Source organism: Chroicocephalus ridibundus, chromosome 1, assembly GCF_963924245.1.
Source record: "Chroicocephalus ridibundus chromosome 1, bChrRid1.1, whole genome shotgun sequence".
NCBI classification, from domain to species: domain Eukaryota; kingdom Metazoa; phylum Chordata; class Aves; order Charadriiformes; family Laridae; genus Chroicocephalus; species Chroicocephalus ridibundus.
In genome coordinates this window covers 88,011,798-88,020,597 of record NC_086284.1, presented here as the reverse complement: position 1 = coordinate 88,020,597, position 8,800 = coordinate 88,011,798, and the positions used below count along the sequence as shown (strand labels likewise).

At 41.6% G+C, this 8,800-nt stretch overlaps 1 long non-coding RNA gene across 1 annotated transcript; it reads left to right on the top strand.

The window, feature by feature from the left end:
* The first annotated feature begins 2,018 nt into the window (after positions 1 to 2,018).
* Positions 2,019 to 7,191, top strand: LOC134523494 (uncharacterized). Its single transcript, XR_010073342.1, has 3 exons — positions 2,019 to 2,170; positions 3,389 to 3,450; positions 5,502 to 7,191. It is a non-coding gene; the product is annotated as an uncharacterized LOC134523494 (long non-coding RNA).
* The last annotated feature ends 1,609 nt before the right edge of the window (positions 7,192 to 8,800 follow it).

Here is an 8,800-nt window from a genome sequence, read left to right as displayed (position 1 = left end):
ATCTGGATTTGATGGATGGACTGCTCAGTGGGTGAGGAACTGGCTGGATGGTCACATCCAGAGGGTAGTGGTCCAGATGAAGATCGGTGACAAGTGGTGTCCCTCGGGGGTCTGTATATCTTCATCAATGACATCAACAGTGGGATCAAGTGCACCCTTAGCAAGTTTGTAGGTGACACCAAGCTGAGTTGTGTGGTTAACAGGCCTGAGGGATGGGATGCCATCCAGAGGACCTGGACAAGCTTGAGAAGTGGGCCCATGTGAACCTTATGATGTTCTACAAGGCCAAGTGTCCTGGACATGGGTTGGGACAACCCCTAGTATCGATACAGGCTGGAGAATGAAGGGATTAAGAGCAGCCCTGAGGATAAGGATTTGGGGGTACTGGTGGATGAAAAGCTGGGCATGAGCCAGCAATGTGCACTCACAGCCCAGAAGGCCAACTGTATCCTGGGCTGCATCAAAAGAAGCATGGCCAGCAGGTTGAGGGAGGGGATTCTACTCCGCTCTGGTGGGACCCCACCTAGAGTACTGCCTCCAGCTCTGGAGTCCTTAGCACAAGAAGGACATGGACCTGTTGAAGCAGGTCCAGAGGAGGGCCACAAATATGATGAGAGGGCTGGAGCACCTCTCCTGTGAGGACAGGCTGAGAGAGTTGGGGTTGTTCAGCCTGGAGAAGAGAAGACTCCAGGGAGATTGTATTGTGGCCTTTCAGTACTTAGAGGGGGCTTATAAGAAAGATGGGGACAAACGTTTTAGCAGGGCCTGTTGCAATAGGGTAAGTGGTAATGGTTTTAAGCCAAAAGAGCGTAGATTTAGACGAGAGATAAGGAAGAAATCTTTTACGATGAGGGTGGTGAAACACTGGCACAGGTTGCACCAAGAGGCAGTAGATGCCTCATCCCTGGAAACAGGTCGGGTTGGATGGGGCTCTGGGCAGCCTGATCTAGTTGAAGATGCCCCTGCTCAATGCAGGAGGGTTTGGACTAGATGACCTTCAAAGGTCCCTTCCAACCCAAACTATTCTATGATCCTATGATCTATTCAGAGGCCCTATTTATTTGTCACAGACTTGGTATCAGCAACCCCTAAAGTCACAATTTTCTATCTGCAATATTTAAGACAAAAGAGTCTTCAGATTAGTCTTCTAAGTCTCAGAAGCTGAAGACCTCTTCCTCGGCCGAATAGCAACTGTCACAGACACACAAGTGGAAACAACAGTCACTGGTGGTTCAAACAGCACCAGCTTTTACTGTACTACTGGATCAGGTATTGGATCTGCTTAAGACAAGTGCAAAAGGCAGGTAAGGAGACTTTTGTTGCTTGGACATCCACAAAAGAAAAAGGAGGTCAAATACAGTGTTTCAGTACATCCTCAGGTACTTCACTTATTCTCCCCAGTTGCAGGACTTGGATTTCCCTTTCTTGAACTTCCTAAGGATTCTGCTGACCCATTTCTCCAGTCTGTTGGGGTCCCTTTGAATGGCAGCACACACATCTGATGTATCACCTACTCCTCCCAGTTTTGTGTCATCAGCAAGCTTGCTGAGAGTGCGCTCTGTCCCATCATCCAGGTCATTAATGAAGATGCTGAGGAGTAGTAACTCCTGGGACACACTATGAGTGACTGGCCTCCAGCCTGACCTCATGCCACTGATCACAACCCTTTGAGCCTGACAGTTCAGTTAGTTTTCAATCCACCCCACTGTCCATTTACCTAGTCTATATTTCATCAGTTTGTCTATGAGGATATTATGGGAGACAACATAAATAACATCCACTGCTCTCCCTTCCTCCACCAAGCCACTCATATCGTTTCATCATAGGGGAGGGATGATCTTTGCTTTGTAAATCAATTCTGACTACTCCCCAACACCTTCTTCTCCTTAATATGTTTGGAAATCATTTGCAACACCACCTTCCCAGGGACTGAGGTGAGGCCACCTGCCCTGTAGATTCTTGGAGCCTCCTTTTTGAAGAGAGCAGTGACATTTGCATTTTTCCAGTCCCTAGGAACCTCACAATGATATCAGCCAGCTCCTTGATGTTATAATTTACATAATTCAAATCTAGAGGAAGCAGCATGTTCCATGAATTGCAGGATTTGCAGGGAGGAGGAAAACCGACCCTTAATTGTACATGACAGTGATCTTTAACCTGTGAAATTAAGGTAAGTTAATGTTTTATTAGCATCAGATGTTTAGTCAAATTTTGAAATGTACAACTATCTAAATACATCCCTGTGAAACTTCTGTAAAGTTATGTTATTTTACCTTTTTAGCGTACATATTTCAGATTTCTTTGTTGAAGGTTTATACATCATAAATCAAAACATCTGATTTTTCAGCACTTGTAGGTGCATTAGATGTATCCCATCAGGTATCTTCTGGTTCTAGTTTTTCCAAGTATGGCTGCTCCACTCCACTCCTTTAGATACATCATGTCCTATCATTTGTCCACTGAAACCCAGAATACTGGACCCAAGGTCAAATCCATGATACAACAAAGAATTCAGATGTGTAGACTATACGGATATATAATACCCTCTGAGGGTGCCCACACCTCTAAACAGGAGACAAGCAGCTTACTGTGCCCCTGAATATGGCAAAGCAAGTTCTATTGGTGGTGACACTTCAAAATCATATTGACTATAAATTGACCTATAAATGTCATTTGCCTAAGATTGTAGAAATCACGTGGGCTCTCATATGCATGGCAACTTGCCTCTTACAAATATCACAAAAGTCCACTTTTTAGATCCAAATTATGCAGGTCCAACTGATTCGGCCCCTTTTGAAAGCGTTGTCCCCGTACCATCCAGCATTGACACAACAGCTGTTCTAGCTGTGGCCAACACAGAGGGACAAAGAGGTAGGAGCAGACTTTGTTCATAGGTCTAGGTACTTCAATTTCCTCTGCTTCAGAGGATACTCTATAACTAAGTGGTACTGAGAACAGAATCGTAATTTTAAAATTATCTTTGTATTGACATTTAAGCGTCAAATGGACTATTACAATTTGATCTGCTCCATCATGTCAAGCTATATAGAAAAACCTGCCAAATTTATTTTTTGTTCAGAAGCAATTGTCTTTCACGTACAGCTTATTCCTAACTGACAAAGGCAATGGCAGTCCACAGACTTGGAGGAAATTTATGATCTTAAATATTTCTGGATGGAGGAAAACAATTTAATGCAATTGAGAAAGAGACACTTTTTTTCTGCATTATGCAATGTGGGAAACTACTGGGCTGAAATGTTATGGAATCAATATAGTTCACAACAGAATATGTCAAAGCGTTTCCCACAGACTAAAGAAGTTGGATAATGCTTTGATAACAGAAGGCCAGAGAAAGGCTAATTACTAATTTAGATCCTCTTTGTTTCAGAGATGGCAGATGGAGCAACTGAGTCTAGATTCACATTTTAATGTGGGAGAGGAATAAGTCAAGTAAGTGGAAAGGCGAATGGGCGCCAGGGCAAAGGATGTGGAGCAGAAGTGTTACTTGAATGCTTTTCCTTAGCTGAAGTCTCTTGCTATACTTCTAACTCCATAAAGTGGGTTGATGAGAGGTGTTGTCACAGTGATGCAACTCACCAAGGTGTTTCCCATCTGTTGAATCTTCTCTCTTCAAACAGGCTAGGTGACAATCTTCTAGCACCACTCATGAAACCAAATGACTTAATAAATAGATTATTTTAATAATAGGGCTTTATTAATAAGATGTTGTGAAGACCTGAGACCTGCTGTAACCATCATAAAATATTGGTTGGAAGGCACCTCTGAAGGTTGTCTTTTAGTTGGACCAGCTTAGCACCAGATAATGTCACTCTTGGCTTTGCCTGAGTCTTGAAAAGCCCCAGTGGCAGAGATTCCTCCGCCTCCTTGGACAACCTGTTCAGTGTCCAGCTACCCTCTTGTTGATTTTATTTTCTGATGCCCAGTCTGAACCTCCCAAGCTGTAAACTGTGGCAGTTGTTCTTTGTTAGACCAGCTGGTGGGAGCAAGAGTAGTTTGGCTCTGTCACTTTTCTAATAATACTTCAAACAGTTGTAGGCTGATGTTATGTTACTTATTACCGTCCTTTTGCCACACTAAATAAGTCCAGCTCCTTCAGCCTCTCCTCAAAAGCCTTCTTAGTAACTGTCCACTGAACTCTTCCCAATTTCACTATGTCCCTCTTGATCAGAGGTACCCAAAACTAAACACTATTTCAGGTATGGCCTCACCAGTACCAAGTAGAGATTATCAGCAAATTTCCCTTTATGTGCTGGCCACAATTCTAATGTTAACCCAGTATGTAGCTTCTTTCAGAAGAGCATGTCGCAGGTTCACATTCAACCCAGTGTGCACCCACATGACCTGGCCGGCTGCTTCCCCATACATGGGGTTATTCCAGCTGTCCCAGGTGCAGAACTTCATACTTCTTAAAAGGATCATGAGGTCTCTGTCCATTCCTTAAGTTTTTCAGAGTCCTTCTGGGTTGAACAAGGAGCCGCTTCCCCTAACTTTGTGTTATGTGCAGATCTGCTCAGAATATGCTCTGTGCTGCAGCCAGGCTGTTAATGAAGGCATTGGATATGGGTGCCAGTATTCACCCCAGTGTGCTTTGCTGATTACCAGCCAAATATTGAGTTATTGACTGCTACCCTTACAGACAGTTTTCAATTCATCTAAACAGTCTATTTCTCCAGTTCGTGCTTCTGCTGTTTCCAGAGGGGAAGGCTGGGGAAGGTGGTGTCAAAAGCAATAATTCAAATCAAGGTACATTAACACCCACCACTCTGCCCTCGTCCACAGAGCCAGTCATTCTATCATGGCAGGCAACGAGGCAGGTCAAACATGGTTTGCCTTCCTGGGCTGACTACTGTTGATTATGTGCTCCATGATCTTTATATTGACTGAAGTGAAGCTGACTGGCATATAGTTTCCCAAGTCCTCCTTCTTGTCTTTTTTAAAGATGAAGATTGATAGTGGCCTCACACTCAGGTCCACCAGGTCTTCCAGTAGCTTGGGGGTGAATCCCATCCAGCCCAATGGATCTGAATACAGCCAGCTTCTCCAACCTGTTGCTCCTCCATTGCTGGCTGCCCAGTTCCTTCCACAACTGTGCCCATACAGGCAGGGGTCTGGGAGATGGCTTTGGCTGTGAAGACAGAGGCAATAAAAAGGCACTGAGTTCATCACCTTTTTCATTGATACCTGTTGTCACTGGAGGCCTCATCAGCAGAAGTTCATTTTCCTTGAACTTGCTTTTCCAATTAGCATTCTCACAGAATCTGCCTTGTTCCAATCAGTGCCCCTCGGCAGTCTCAGCTCCAGCTGGGCTTTGGCATTCCTGATTTTGACACTGAGTACCTAGCACTGCTTTTTTTCTTTTTTTGGTGTCTGTCAAGTGGTAGTGGTTTACTTAAGATGTTAGAATAATTTTATTTAGTTTGGCTAATCTAAACCACATAGGATATGGTCTTTCTGACTCTTGCACACTTTTTTTCCATCAGGTCAAGACTCATGAATGAATATGGAAAAATTGGTCCAACTGCAGAAGCAATTGTCTGCTAGGAGGAAGACATGGAAAAGATGTCTGAAACTACAACCCAGTTAAATGTGGTTAATACAAATATCAGTAAAAATGGAATGGAATTCTTCTGGTCTTTAAAGACTTAGAGGAGAGATGCAACTAGACAGTGAAGACCAGTAGATCACCCTATAGGGAGGCTTAGGGTTGGTCTGCCACTGGGAAACATTCTTGGAAGAGGATCGTACACCGAATAGTTTGAGTTCTGGACTGGGATCAAGGTTAATTTGATTGCTAAGAGCTTAAATTTAAAAGCAGGGAACAAAGCTGGGAAAGGCTCGTTAAATCTGCATGATGATAATGTAGTGAGAAAGAAATACCAGAGGGTCAGAGGAATGAAAGTGCCAACACTGATAAGAGCACTTGCTGGCTAATACAGAGTGGGAAAGTACTGGCTAAAAATTAGCCTCTTGTGGTGACAAGTATGAAGCTATTACATTGGCACAACAAAACAGAGGATCCAGAACAACTGAGTCAGAATGTGTAGTACAGAGACCTGCGGAGGATTAGCGGTTGTGGCTGGAACATCAGGTTGGAAGTATATGCATCATTTAGGAAAGACAGAAGAGAAAAATAAAGATGGTCAAATAGCGTTATGCATTAATTACTTCAGAGAAAGAAAAGGGACGGTATGTATAAGACGGATCATGTTTGAGTTAAAATCATTTAGAGAAAGGTAGAAAAAATACTGTACTGAAGTATCAGAGAGCCTGCAGTATTCAAGAGAGCCTGGGGACTGGATTTAGACAGGGATGTAGATTGCTGTCCTGTCATTTGGAAAAGAAAAGAAGTAGCCTTAGTAACTCTGTAAGTATGGAAAAGTTTAAGTCCTCAGATTGGAAGACCTACCTATTTATAGATGTGCTAAGAGATCACTACGCTGCAGTAACAAGATGTGCAAGAGTGCTACAAAAACTTTCTCTCGTGTGGCTAGGAAGAAATACACAGAAACCTTAAACAGTTTTTAACTAAAAGTAAGTAATTTCCATTATTTTTAACTGATTTGGAATGAAAAGAAATTCTGAAATGACAGAATTCTCATTGAATAGAAACACTGGTTTTAGCCATCCCAATTTCTTCTAACTATTTGGGTTAGTTGCATCACGTTGTTTCTTCAAATTAAGCTTGAAGGCAGAATAAATAACTTCTCTCATAATTATCACAACTTAATTTAAAAACAAACTTTGAACATTCTGATATGCAGTAGAAAAAAAAAAGGAAATTACAACATACATACTAAATGTAATTAGACCGGATTTTCAAGGGGCGGGTGGAAGACTAAATTGTCAAAGAGTTAGAATTCAGCAAATACACTAAATGACTGCAAAAGCAATATTATGCATTTTGTACCTTTCGTCCTTTACATTATTTCCACAGAATCTGACATGCCTGTTTTTATTAACCCACTAGCAATTACCAGGTCTTTTTATTTTATATTTTGGTCTCTCTTACATTGGGTGCAGAGATTTGTAAACATTTACAAACTGCATTCAGTATGTTTGCTTAGCTATAATCCCTATGAAATTCAAATCTAGAGGAAGCGGCATGTTCCGTGAATTGCTGGATTGGTAGGGAGGCAGAAAATTGATCCTTAATTGTACGTGGGAGTGATCTTTAACCTGTGAAATTAAGGTAAGTTAATGTTTGATTAACATCTGATGTTTACTCGAGTTTTGAAATGTATGACAACTATCTAAGTACATCTCTGTGAGACTTCTGTATAGTTGTTATTTTATCTTTTTAGCATATATACTTAAGGTTTCTTTGTTGAATGTTTATACATTATAAACTGAAATAACTGATTTTTCTGTTCAGAGGCAGATTGTGTAATTTGTTGTAGTCGTCTGTGGACACAGCCTGAAGATCCATTTCATTCTTGATGAACAAGTTTTGTCAATAGACCCTCCCCTTTTGTGTCAAAATGTTCAGTATAATATTTTATATCCATTGATTTGAGGCTCAGCTCAACCATTTTTCAAACACTGCTTGCTTCGAAATTATTGATCTCATTTTAATAATCAGGAGACCTTTAGACTGTCAGCATCTACAGGCATAGCCTGATTTATCTTGCTTTGAAGCAACCACAGAATCACTGTGACCAGCGCCGCATTCTCTGTGTTTGAGTGCGCCAAGTCACACGCGCGAATAAATGCCACAGTCGGTGGAAGTTAAGGAAGAACGAAAATTGATTATGGAAGTAAATAAAATCCTCATCTTTTACAATGTTCTTTCTCTCTCTTTAGATAAAAGCAATCAGAATTCAACTTCTATTTTCCAGCGCCGGGAAGGTATTAAGTATATTCTCAAGTCGCATCCAGGTCTGTTGTAGATTCCTAATAGGTAGTTATGAAAGCAGACCTAAACCACGCTGATTTCTCTCCTCCAATTATTATGTTTCTTGCAGACTTATCATATGGATAGTGCTCAGAAAGGCTGCGGCACTGGACTTACCAGTCATATCTGAAGGGGTGAGCACGGAGCATGCAAATGGTCTGACAGCGAGTGGGAGACAGAATCCCCTGCGCGCATGCAGTACTACTCATAAATTTATGTAGTCTCAAGACCTCCTGGCTTCTTGGACATACCTGTTCTGTATGTTCCAGGGGTTTTCTATCACCGTGGTAGTCACGACTTCCCTTCAAGGTGACTTAATTTCTTATACACAGGCTGCTACTTGGAGCAAAAAAGTAAAAAAAGTAATTCTTTACTGACTGTCTGCCATTTCATGCAGTATAATTATTATTCAATGATAACTAAACTTAATTAGTTTAATGCTATTTTAGGCATTAAATCAGAGTAGAAATATCTTAGGATTTGATATTCCATAACCTTGAGAACAGCTTATTATCAACCTGATGTAGATATGTTCCTGTCCATGCTTCTATCATGTATGAATATAACATCATCTTCCCCGATATGAATAGATGTACTGGTGGGGAAGGAATGTTCTTCTTCCTGGCAAAGTACGCTGTTGCAGTTAAACAAAAATACTACAAATAATTGCAAATCCTTCAGGCAAATATCAATCACTTCAGCAGGTGGTGAAGGGAAATGGAGAACCGTTTCTATGGCTGCAGGGCAGACATTCTTTCCTTCCTAAGCAAGACTTATCTTCTCCTGCCTCTCCCAGCAAATGCTAAGACTGTGTCACATCCTGTTAAAGCATGAAAAGCTAACAGAGCTTTTGCCTTTTCTTCGCCTAGTACTGCAGTAAAGAACCTT